This window comes from Vipera ursinii, assembly GCF_947247035.1.
Source record: "Vipera ursinii genome assembly, chromosome: 1".
Lineage (NCBI taxonomy): Eukaryota > Metazoa > Chordata > Lepidosauria > Squamata > Viperidae > Vipera > Vipera ursinii.
Window position 1 is genome coordinate 90286892 of NC_139512.1, and position 13674 is coordinate 90300565.

Consider the following 13674-nt stretch of genomic DNA (forward strand, 5'->3'; position numbering starts at 1 on the left):
TCAATCCATATTTATAAAATCATAGGAAAAGCTCATTAAAAATAGTCATATATACTTGATTTGGATACCCCATTCATCAATCCACATTGAAATTAATTTGATAAAGGACAATAAATGCTCATGTTCAATATTGTCAGTTCATTTCTGGCAGTATCATTGGATTACATAGCTTGTTCATTTCAAATGCATGGATGTATAGCCTTCCACCAGGCTGGTAAATCCAGATGTGTCAACCTGCAATTCTGATAATTTCTAGGGATTATGATATTAAAGCCCTGATATACCTTTTATCAGACTGAGTCAGTATCATGGCAACCACACTGTGGGGACAATCCAGAGAAAAGAAATATTTTTGGGAATATTAAAAAGGCAGAAACTTCTCCACATAACCCCCCAGCCAGACAACTCAGCAGAAACCAGCTTTTAGAAATGCAGATGTAATAATCCATTCAGGAAGGTTGGAGCCCTCCAGCTAGAAGCTGAAGAGATCAGGAAGACAAAGACCCTTAAAATCTACATACCCCATCCAAACTCTAAGACAGGACATAATAGGATTAACCCACCACCATCAGAATACCAGAAAGGCACACTCAGACTCAGTTCAAAGTTCATGACACAGGAACAACTCCAAAAAAAAAAAGCCCAAGGAGATATAAAAAACCCTACTCCCTGTTACATGTGCTCTCACTTTTTCCAGAGCCATATTTCTGTCTGGCTGTCCTCTTCAATAAACTACAGGCTTCTTTCTAAGGCAGTCACCATGTTGTTTATTCCCAGCTTGACTGGACCCTGATGAAGACTTTTCCTTCTACAACTTCCAGTAGCTCTGATACGCTGTCATCCACACATTAATGATCTTTTCATTTTATAATAAAGAGAGATTTAAAAACTGCAAAGAGTTAAAACCAAGGCTTTCTGGTTAGAGCAGATATGTCAAACACAAGGCCCGGGGGCCAGATTCGGCCCGCAAAGTGGTTTCATGTGGCCCCTGAAGCCATCCTGGAAACAATGAGGGAATGGTCCCTGCTGCCTTGGCCCTGGCCCAGAGACCCTCTTTCTGCCAGAGACCCCCAGATCTGTCCCACTCCTGTCCAGGCCCCCATAGGCACCCTAGATGCCAATGATGTAGAGCTGGCCATGCCCACCCAGTAGGCCATACGCACTCCAGCTGCGCCCACCCAGTAGGCTGTGCCCACCCTGGCCATACCCACCCAGCCCCCCAAGGGCAGCCACAATGCTGATGCGGCCCTCAATGAAATTGAGTTTGACACCCCTGGGTTAGAGTGTGGATCGATATGATCATATTATTGACACAACTGTATCATTTTTCTTCACTTTTTTTCCCTTTTACTCTTTTTTTTATTTTCTCCCTTACACTGCAAATGGTTATAGTAACAATTGCACCTTGAACAATATCTCAAATTAATAGTTGCTATCTTGAGTTTAGGAGAGGACATGATACTGAAATACATGGAAATAAAGTTGAATGATTCTTTTCTTTTTTTGAGAAAGTTCAGAAAAACAAACATGTCAGAAAGGCACTCAGAAAACTTACTTGAATAAAGTTTGTTTTGTTTAGTAATCATCTAGTGGTCATCTGGATTTTGGAGTCTAAGTAGGTTGGCCCTAGTATCAAACGAGAAGAGAATGGGAGAATAGTTTCAAATTATACTGTATGTGACCATGAAAATTCAAATAGGATATCACTTAAGTCAATCAGTAATAAATATAATTACAAAGAAATCATGACCGATTATAAAGATAAGTATTTTTGTTAGCCACCCTAAGCTGCAAGGTGAGGGGCAGACTGGAATAGTGATATAGTAAATAAGCAAGTAAATAAGTAAAAACAGCATGTGGAACAATAAATAATACTGATAATTTTAGCAATATGTGCTTAGAATATTAGTGAGTAATTAGGGTAGAGAATTTAGAGTCATTATATCTTCAACTGAATATGTGCTATGCTCAGTGCTTTTTTTGTAAAAGAAAAAGGTGCCTGAACTCACACACGTCATACAACCCACCTTGCCTACCCTACAAGGCTCCATCCAAAAAAGGTGCCGGAACTCCATTCTGAGCGTTCTATGAGACAAAAAGCCCTGGCTATGCTGGTGATAAGAGCAGAGTTTAGTGATTATTGGGAGAGAGAAATAAATGGCTTGCAATATGATGTATTCATAAAAATCTAAGTTGTCGCTTAGCAACCACATTCGTAGAATATTATGTCCTGTTCTTGTTGCTGCGTTTTGAAAAGAAAAGCACAGAGTTGAAAAAGCTTGAAAAGTCTGCTCAAATGAGAAGTGGAGTGCTGCTTCAAAGGGCTTTTGTTTGCTTGTTTGTTTTGTTTTGTTTTGGCAGGAAGGAGAATGCTGGAGACCAGATATCAGGCTGTTTAGCCATAATTTAGGCAGTAATCCCTCTAAGATTTGGGCTAACATGGCTGGGAACTAAATCTTGATTATAATGCTGCAGTGTCAGAAAGTCTGCAGCCTTTGAATAAGAGAGGAAAATGGTTCAAATTTTATATCTAGCTTACTTTGAATTCAGCATGCTCTTCTCCCGTTTTCTTCCTTTACAAAGATGGCTTGGTTTTTTCTTTTCTCAGATGTCCAAGATTTGTCCTTTGAAGTCAGCTTCCCATTATTTGATCCTGATCATTTATTTCCTCCTGGTGGTCCACCTATCACTCACAGAACCCTAGCCCCAGGTACAATTAAATCCAGCATTATCCATGACCAAAGTTCCACTTCTGCCGGGAGGAATGAGTTTTAACGTTGCTTCCCTTACAGACTCGAGTACCCACCTAAAGCTGCATTTTCAGGTGCAGGTGATCAAAAATCATCTCTCTTTTTTCCTCAATGTTTTCAAATAAATAACAAATTCAAACCAATTATAAATGCATATAGCAATACCCTCTGTCATGGAAAGAGTACTCTGGATGTGAGTACTAAAATTATGTCTGTGATGAAAAAGAAGGGAAAGAGTCTATGAGGATTCTGTCCTCCCGGTCATGGTGGTACGAAAGGTGATTTTTTTCCCCAAAGGCAACTGAACATTGTTTTTCTTTGAAGACATTTTGCTTCTCATCTAAGAAGCTCCTTCAGTTCTGACTGAATGGTGGAGGATGGAAGGATTTATATTCATTGCAGTCATCTGGTTGTTAGCACTCTTTCTGAGAGTCACTGAGCCCACTTGGAGGTTTTTCTGTGCCCTTAGGGTCACCTGAATAGTGTAAATGGGTGTGGAATCTTCTTGGAACTGCTGAAAGGACTGTGTTGTAAACAGGAGATAGGTGGTATCATATCCCTCCTCCTCTGTTGAGAGAGTGCTACTAAACATAAATGTAGACGGCCTCTTTGACCACTCTTTCAAACCAGCAGTCTTCTTTGTCTGTCTTCAAAAGAGTGAGCCTCAACAACTCTCAGAAAGCCTGCCAGATGACTGCAAGGAATATAAATCCTTCCATTCCCTACCATTCAGTCAGAACTGAAGAAATTTCTTGGATGAGAAGCAAAAACATCTTCAAGGAAAAACAAAATCCACTTGTTTTTTGTTTTGTTTTTTGAAAAAGCACCCTTTGGGGCACAAAGGAAAAAGATATTTTACTCTTCTCAGAATTCTAAGATTCCAAGTTACCCAGTGAAATTTCTTGTTGCTTAAATCAACCTGAGCAAATATAACCTTACTTCTTACAGTTCAACTTCTGGAATTCTCTGATTAGGGTTCATCAGAAGTGTTCTAGGGGTGTGGGCTACAGAAAAGTTTGGGAAACACTGCTGTAGAAGCATGGAGTAGATTTATTTATTTATTTAGCTTATGGCTGGTCACACACAGAATTAAAAGCACTTCATATTTACAAGTTAGATCAGTCAAAACATTTTTTTTTAAAAAAGAAGCAATTATAAAACCTAAGAGGAAAACAGAAATAACATTTCAGAGTTTAATGTCGAGTTTGGAGATCCAGTCAGTAGCTGCCGTTGTTACGCAGAGGAAGTCCTTAAAATCTCCTGGGTATCTTCTATTAGTGCATTCCCTCACTATATGTTGGATAGTCTGTCGGGGAGCCCCGCAATCACATTGTGCTGAAGGTGTCTTTCCCCATTTATACAGAGAATCGGCACACACCCCATGAGTCATTCTAATTCTATTGTATGTCACCCATATGTGCCAGGGTAGATTAAATCCTGGAGGTATACTATTAGGATTAATATGCTCAGAAATATCTTGGGAGGTATAGCTACTCCATGCTTCCATCCATTTTTGTATAGTGCTCTGATGTTCGGCCAGCAGCTTAAGCACTGTGAGTGGTGGATTTCTTGACTTTAATCGACATCTTAAGAGATCAGAGGTATAGGCATGAATGGGTAGAGAGGAGTTTAGCAGGATCTTACTATACTCCCGAATGAGAGCTTCTTGTCATCGTAAGTGCGGGGGAAGTATGTGGCTAAGAACTGGTAGCCAGTGAATAGGTGTAGATTTTATGCACCCAGTAATTAATCTCATCATATGGTTGAGTTGAACATCAACAAGTCTTGTATGTGAGCTGTTTATCCATACAGGTGCGCAGTATTCTGCTACAGAGTAGCAAAGCCCAAGGGCTGCGCATCGAAGAGTTGGAGCTGAAGCTCCCCAAGTTGTTTTGCAGAATGTTGTTTCTGCTGTTAACCTTGGCAGCCATATTCTGAATATGTTTTTTAAAAGACAGGGTCCTGTCTAAGGTGACCCCCAGATATTTTGGAGTTGCCTCATATGGGAGCAATTTGTTATTTAGGTATACATTGAGTTCTCTTTTTGCCAGTTTATTATTAAGGTGGAAACATGATGTGACTGTCTTACTTACGCTTGGGATTAACCTCCATTGGTGGAAGTATGTGCTCAGAGTTGTAAGGTCGGCTGTAAGTACACCTTCTGTAACTTCAATGTCCTTGTGGCTATATGCTAATGCCAAGTCATCAGCATAAGAGAACTTTGTTGATAGCGTGGGTGGTATATCAGAAATCTATAAATTGAATAAGGATGGGGCCAATACAGAGCCCTGAGGGAGTCCATTATTCAGATGTCTTTGCTTACTAATTTTATCGCCCATGACGACTTGAAAGGTCCTTGCTGAGAGCATGTTATTTATTAGGTGGCCCATGGTCCTACAAGGGACAGCGTGGAGGAATTTGCTTAATAGACCATCCCTCCACACTGTATCGTATGCTGCTGTGAGATCCACACATACAACAGATGTTTTCAATTTATTCTGATAGCTGCTTTCAATGTGGCTAGTAAGACTAAGGACTTGATTGGCACAGCTCTGATAAGATCTAAACCCAGCCTGTTCAATCGGTATTTGTTCGTTAATTTTCTGTCCAATTCTGTTAAGTATCAACCTTTCAAGTAGTTTATAACAAACACTTAACAGAGCAATGGGGTGATAGTTTTCTGGGTTTTTGCTTTCTTTTCCAGGTTTTAGTATGCCGATTACCTTGGTTCTCTTAAATTCTGGAGGGAGCTTACTGGAAGTTAGGATATCTGTGTAGAATTTTGCCAGCCATTCTCTTGTGCGAGGCCCAGAATGGATGATAAATTCAGGCATTATTCCATCAAAACCAGGAGATTTTCCAGCTTTGACATTCTTCAGGGCAGTATCTATTTCAGCCACTTGGAAGGGTCGAGCGTATCCCTGGCTAGGCGAGCACAAAGTTTTTAAGTGCTTTAGTTCTCTTTTCACTAATTTTGTATGTTTCTTATCATGGGGTACTCTAGTTAAGTTGACAATTTGAGTTGCTACTTGATCTGGAGTAACCTCTTGTTTGCATTGAGCTGGTTGGTCTCCTCCCAATTTTTTCAGTAGGCTCCATGCCTTCCTGCTTGAGTGTTTAAAGAGAGTAGAGAGTTAAGCTTAGGTTTAGGCTTAAAGTGTTCTGAATGCGATTTACTGCTGTCAGGGAGAAAATAATGTTTCCTTCCTGTCAGGATAAAGAAAAGAAGAAGCCAGATAAAAAAATTAGGGAATTATGTATCACACAGAAAATGTCAGACCTGTTGAAAGTATTTGACTTTCTTAATATTTGCATTTTTGAAAACATTTGTTGATTCTACCTCATTTCTGCTTACGTTTGTCAGAGTTTTCATATTATTTTCCCTAAACATATGCATGTTTTCCCAAATTATGCTTTATACAGTAGACAATTTCTCTAATGAAGCATATTGTGTGCATATTTCAGCTCTGAAAACTACTTCACAAAAAATCAGGAAAGTGTAGAAAATTAACTCTGGTAGGTACATTAATTCAGGAAGTGAGGATTAGGTCAGCTCACATTACAATGTGAAACACGCCATGCCCTCTGATTTCTCTTTACAGATGATATTTTACTATATGCAAAGAGTTATATTTCCTTCTATTAAAAAGACTGTTGTTTTGACTGTTTTCATTATGTGATCATTGGCCATGTAGGAAAGAAAATGTATTTTTGTTCCAAGAAGCTAACACAAGAAAAGCAGTAGAGGAAAGAAAAAAAAAATAAGAAAGTGACAAATTAAGCATTGCTGTGACACTTATATATAATAGATCAAGGGCTAGGTAGATTGATTTACTAATAGTTTTATACTGTCATGCATCATATATCTTATAGATATAAAGATGAAATATATATGACAGTACAAAATATAAGAAAATCAATAAATCAATAAATCTACAAATCATTCTATATACAATATATATGTATCCCATCTTTATATGCCATCTTTCTCAGAGAAGCTCCAAGTAGCTTGTTGTACATGGGATAATCACTAATTTATTTTGTGTTATGAGAAAATGACTGGCTGCAAATCAGCCAGTGAACTGGATATTTGAACAATGTTCTACAACAGTGGTGGTGAACCTGTGGCACGCATGCCAGAGGTGGCGCTCAGAACCCTCTCTGTTGGCACGTGCACCACCGTCGCCAGCAGCAGGTCCATCAGGCCACTACTGCTGCCTGGAGCAGGAGGCCCACCCAGCACAAAGGAGCCAAAGTGGCCAACTAGCAAGCTCGAGTAGAGGTGATAGAGCAGAGGTCACCAACCATTGTCAATTGGTGGACTGAAAAAAGAACGGAAGGGGAAGCATTTTACATGTGTGCATGAGTGCACGGGGCCATGAGCACACACGCGCTGCAAATGGGGCAGGGCTAGGGCCTGGGTGATACTCACCCTGTCCCATTCTTGCATGGTGTAGCGTCTTGTATCTGCACCCCATGGTGGCACGGTGGCCATTTTTGCGCCTTGCAGCACAGTGGCCCATTTTTGCACCCCTGGTTTTTACGTGCCAGAGGTGGCAGTCAGAGGCAACTCCCTGCCCCACCCCGAGGGCACCACAATGCTGATACGGCCCCGGCACTTTGAGATAAATAAGTGGGTTTTGAGTTGCGGTTTGGGCACTCGGTCTCTAAAAGGTTCGCCATCACTGTTCTACAAGAAGGTCTATGGAGATTCTCAGTCATCCAGGTCATGGTTGTTACAAAGGTGCTTTTCTCAAAAGGCAATGGGACTTCTTGCTTTTGCTTGAAGACATTTGGCTTCTCATCCAAGAGGGTTTTGAAAAAGCCCTTGGTTTCTGCAAGGACAGTTTAGAAAAGATCAGCAAGCATTTTCTTAAAAAAGAAACAAAACACCCCACATCATATTTAAAAACTCTGCATTCCAAGCAGATTTGGAACTTGAAATGGCAACCATCAACACTTCACAGAAGAAGGTTGAATCTTACTAAAAACTAACAATGAAAATAAATTAATGGGAAATGACAGTGAAAGGGAAGGTACTGGTCATTGAGAAATAACATTCAATGAGAACACACTGTTTGAAATAACAGTGTTGACATAATAGAAATCATTTGTAATGAACCCCCATGGGGAAAGCAAGAGCAACTGGAAAATGAAATTAAGAAGGCAAGAGCAACAACCGGGTAAACAGTATTCAATTAAAAATAAGTCTTTACGTGGTATTGAGGGAAAAGCAGGGAATAATCTCAGGAGGCTAGCATGTTTTGGAGAAGACAGCAAGTGCAATATATGCTCTGTACAAGCCCTTTTCTTTGTCAGAGAGAGAGAGAGAGAGAGAAAAGACAACAGGGAGCTTTCAATGGTTTGGTTGAAGATAGAGGAAGATGTATGTGAAAAAAACTAGCGTGTATGTAACAAATAAATAGAGTACAGAAAGCACAGGGAAGAAAGAAAGATTCGAAAAGCTAGATGATAAATGGAGGAGTGAGTGAGAAAAGATGGGTTCTATGATTGCCATAGTCCTGGCTTTCAAAATAATAGTGGTAGGCAGAACTTTAAGAAGTTTGTAGAAAGAGGGGGTAGAAGATAAGAGATACCTACAATATTAATAGTTGCTCAGAGTGCTCAGCAGCTCCCTGAAGCCATAGTTCCCCTGGAGCTGGATACTCACATCAGTTTAGAGAGTGGACATTGATACATGATTCTTTGCCTGAACTGGACCGGTTGATAAAGTAAGAACCTGGATGGTTCCAGGTTGTGAAACCCAAATCAGTAGGAGATGCTGCTTCAAGAATTCAAGAAGGCTGTCCTTTAGAAATCTAAGGGGGGGGGGAATGTTTGAAGCCCAACAATTTACTTGAGCTAAGGGAATAAATCCAACTTTGATTCCAACAGGCCTCTGCCTATTTCTTAGTTGGGTTCAAGTCCAATCTTCAAAGAAAACCTGTTCTTAAGTGGTCACAAGAGGTTTCTGTCTGGAATAAGCAAAGTATGTAGAAAGAATTTGGTTTGTTCTCAGCAATACTCTTGAGTAATGTCAGCTGCTGATGGGTATTAATACTCAAAATGATATTTTTCTTGTCACAATAGCTTGCCAGAAACTCTGGCTTTCTTGTAAAGTTTCTTCCCAATATAGGTAATTCATAGACTTTCCTCAGCCATATCCAGAACTTGCAGATTTTATGAGAATTAGGATTGACACTATTTTGGGACAAAATTTTGTGTTATATATCTTAATGCAAAAAGATACTTGAGATTTGACAAGTTAAGCAGGAAAACTGAAAAGTTCCCTACTTACAAATATCAAAATACAATGTAATTCTGTGCAAGTGAATACCTGAACCCACATTTTTATGAGAAGAGAAGTTGTTGTGGTTAGTTGCAAAGTCATGTCTGACCCATCGTGACCTCATGGACAATGTTCCTCCAGGCCTTCCTGTCCTCTACCATCTTCTGGAGTCCATTTAAGCTCATGCCTACTGCTTCAGTGACTCCATGTAGCCACCTCATTCTCTGTTATCCCCTTCTTCTATTGCTCTCAATCTTTCCCAGCATTAGGCTCTTCACCAGTGAGTCCTTCCTTCTCATTAGGTGGCCAAAGTATTTGAGTTTCAACTTCTGGATCTGGCCTTCTAAAGAGCAGTCAGGGTTGATCTCCTCTAGGACTGACCAGTTTGAGCACCTTGCAGTCCAAGGGACTTGCAGGAGTCTTCTCCAGCACCATAGTGGTAGAAGAGAACAGAGGCTTCCAATTTTCTTTACTGGATACAAATACATTGATCATCTCTTCTCCCTTTTTAAGATTACATAACAATTCCCTTTTCCCATATTTTATCCTTTTTAATTATCAAATCTGTAAGTGCCCGGTTCATTTTTTTTCTAATTGTTAGCTAAAAGTCTATAAAGGGTTTTTTATTCTCTAATCAATTATTTGTTATCTTCTCCCTGCTCTACTCTAGCAAAGTAATGTTGCCTCTTCTGTAAATTCTGCCATCTTCTCCAATCATTTCTCCATCGTGGATATTTTGAAATCTTTCCATCTTTGTGCATATTGTGGTCTCACCACAGTTACCATGCCCAAAACAGTTTTCCATGAGTCCTTCCCACATTAATTTCTGGAGCAGTTTACATGTGTGTGGAGTAAAGGATTGGGAACAATGAATTTAATGAGCTGATTGAAGAGAGTCCTTGGGTAAAATGAGTTTTGTAAGAAATATGTTAACCAAATATGAAGTCAGCAAGGGTAAGGAGTGATAATTCACCTCTGTGCTTTTCTTTTCTTTTTTTTAAAGATAAGCAGCTTTGTACTGTTCAGAGTCTTCTTCACCTTTGACTGGAAAGTTGTTTCCAAAGAATATGAACTATGTAATGTAATTCACTGTGTCCTAGTTTGGTAAGGGTTAGAAAAGATCAAAAGAGTCATATTGAAAAAAGATATGTTCATTCATGAAAAGAGCTACTTAAGAGTATAATAATTAGTTTTTTTTAAAAAAATTCCCAAACCCCAACACTGGAATGCAAACCATCATTCATAGGAGGTCATTTGGACAAAATTGCCTTGAGAAATATCTTTAAATGTCACATAATGCTTACCCATTTCTTGGAGAGGCCTTTAAAAAAAATTCTCATCATTCAGTGGTTCTTAAATAGTGCATTCTGTCCCCAGGTTAGAAATAAACTTGAGCTGCTATTATCTCTTTTGTTCATTCCCTGTTTATAGTCAAAACTGCAAAGCGCTGCTCTAGCTGCTATTACTTCCTAGTTAAAGCAGCCAGCCACTCATACAACTTTTTTTTCCCTTAATGCTGCTAGTTCTTCTGTGCCAGGAGTGAATTAAATTAGCAGGAATATAATTTTGCCTTAAGGCTTCACAAGCACCTGCCATTAAGGTTAATTGGCGTTACATGCTCCAGTTGCATTAATGAAATAATGAACATTCCTAGCACGGAGCCATTTACACATGTTTGGGAGAAAGGATAAGGCACAGCCAAATGTGTCTAGGGAAGATTATATAATACATATGTATGTTTAAAGGATTAGATTGTCTTGCAGGGGTGGGGTGTTCCTCTTGGACTCACAGCTCCTACTCAAAGACCAGGTGGCAGCAATGGCCAGGAGGGCCTTTGCACAGATTCATCTTATGTGACAGTTGTGACTTTTTTTCCCAACTTGGAAGCCTTCAAAAAGTGACTCACATCTTAGTCATTCACAACTGGACAACTGCAATGTGTACTATGCTGCTGCCCTGGAAGCTACAACTGCTTCAAAATACATCTGTGTGAGCAGTTAACAGGCACTCTTTCTTATACACATGTGTCACCATTGCTACTTATAATAAAATGTGTTGATGACCTCTGGGGACAATGGAAAAAGATATTGCCTAAGTAACAATCAGACATGAGAGAGAGGAGCCCTCAAGGATTTAGTAGTCATAGAAAGAAACTTAATAGTTCAGACACTTAAAAGTAATGGCAGGAAGTTTGTACCTTCAGACTATCAAGATGCATGTCATCCCTCCTGGATAAACCAGACAGGAAACATGACAAAGTGCTAAATCTACTTTATGGTAAGGCTACTTAAACAGAATTGTGTGAAATGAAACTAGCTAGACACTTTAAAAACTATGCAAAGAATCTACAAAAAGCTCACTAAGCATTTAGGAGTTGTTGGAATTGCAGTAGCCCTGGCTATGATCAGCAGCAGAGGCAATGATCTGAATTTGCATGCCAGTATGCTAGTCAGCATTCAGAGCTTGGCTCTTGTTATCCAAGTTCAAAGTTTGGGGACTTTCTTTAAGTAAGTACTATATCTAAAAGCACAAGTGATCCCAGTGGGCCCATGTGCCTGCTGAAAGATCAAGATGACAAATAGCTTCGGCTTTTCCCTTGAAAAAGTAGGTTTAGCCTTTATTGTACATTTGCTTGTTGTCTCTAAAATAGACTGTTGTGTTACTTTCCTCAAGAGGCTGCTTTTGAAGATCAGTTTGGAAGCTCTGGAATTTCAGCCTTTGTAGATGCAATTACAATTCAGTTGTAGAATGAAAATAGAAAATTCACACTCAGGCCAGATAATCAAAATACCCTGGCTTTATTTAAGCAAATCTTAAAAACCTGGCTGTATCCCCAGACCGGGATTAGCCCTGTTTAAATTATTTCATGCAGATGCTAGGTTGGAATAGCTTTCAACCACCTGAAGGTTGGTTAGATAGCTTTGTAGCTTGGCAGTGGGGAAAAACCCAACAATGTCTTAATTTGAAAAATGCCTTACTAATTTCTGGTTTCACAATGTTGTACATACATTTTTTAAAAAAATGTTTATTAATATTTCTGAATTAACCTATGCTCCCTACCTTTTTTGAAATATATAATGGTGTTAATCATATTACAATAATATGAGATTTTATTTACTTTAGAGTCACTTAATCAGGCATAATAAATGCATTAGGGTAAAGAGTAGCAACCTGTTTTGCATTTTTGAAATATATATTTTCTTTTTGAAATAACTTATAGGAAATAAATAAATGATTAATTTGCATGGAGAATATAATAAGTCAATAGAAGTAAAAATGTGTTCTCTGTCAAACATTAGAAATCATTTATTTTGGCATAAAACAGTAGTGCTTAAATTTATGAGTGAAAAGACATTTCAGGCAAATTGAAAAAGAGGAGATAGATTCTGTATAACAAGACATATGAGAGCATATTAATTCTAAAACAATCTTTTTTTTAAAAAAAAGTCTCAACATTTATTGGCCATTTTTCCTCTTCAGTAGAGAACCACAAATAAAATTTATAACATAGAAGGAGACAGTGTTGCATATCAAATGTAAAGGCTGTCTGAAGGAAAAGAAAACTTTAAGCATGTTGAAAAAAACACATTCAAATTTAAATTTCAAAATAAAAAAAATATTTAAAGAATATTGATTGTTAATACATTATAATTACAGATAGATATAGTGCACCTTGTTCATGAAAACAGCTTTATGATTCCAAATGTACATTATTTTTATGTATGCTCACATACATGCATCTCTTTGGCTCACATAATTTTACCAACACAAATCATCTATTTTATGCTGATTTTCTTTTAAAGAAAATGCACTATGGATGCTTCCCATTCCTTTACTTAGCCATATGTGTCCCTCTACATATAGTATACACTGAGCAAGCAAATATTTTCTTTTTCTTTGCAATTTTGTGAATCCATATGGAAAAAAATAGTATACAAAAATATGGAATTTAGGGAACTATCCATGTATGATGACAAAGCAAAGCAACACAAAAAAACCCTCTTCAGGAAAAAAAATAAGTTAATGAAATATTTCTATTTATTAATTCCTAAATGCAGCCTCTCACAGTTATCATACTATGATGTTTGGGATGTGGAATTGTGTGTTGTATATCATCATTTCATAAAATGCTTGAGACATAAAAACAAGAATTAACAAAATATATATTTAAAAATATGCACTTAAGCTAATGAGCAACATAAATAAACGGAGTTTTTTGTACAGACTAAGTAAACAATCAAAATATAGATTCAAAGGAACTTCAGAAGAAAGACAACTATTTTCAACACTTTCCCCAGAAGAAAAACATTCCAGTTATTTTTTCCCTTTAAGAAAGTATTTTAATGGGGGTGAGGGTGGGGAAATCCCATCTAACTCTCTCTCTCTCTCTCCACATATCAGCTGCATAATCTTAATAATGTTTATCTCCTTGTCAGCGTTAAAATTTATTAATTTTCACTGATCCATGTGGGAGTTAACATAATTTTTCCTAAGCTCCTTTGCTAATTGGCATCTTGATCTTTTTTTTAAAAAAAAATCTGATTTGGGTTCTGTATTTTTAGTATCCCAAGAATGCTTTCCATATTTTTTTACTGCGCTATTTATTTTCATGATGTAATCTTACCATATGTTTAG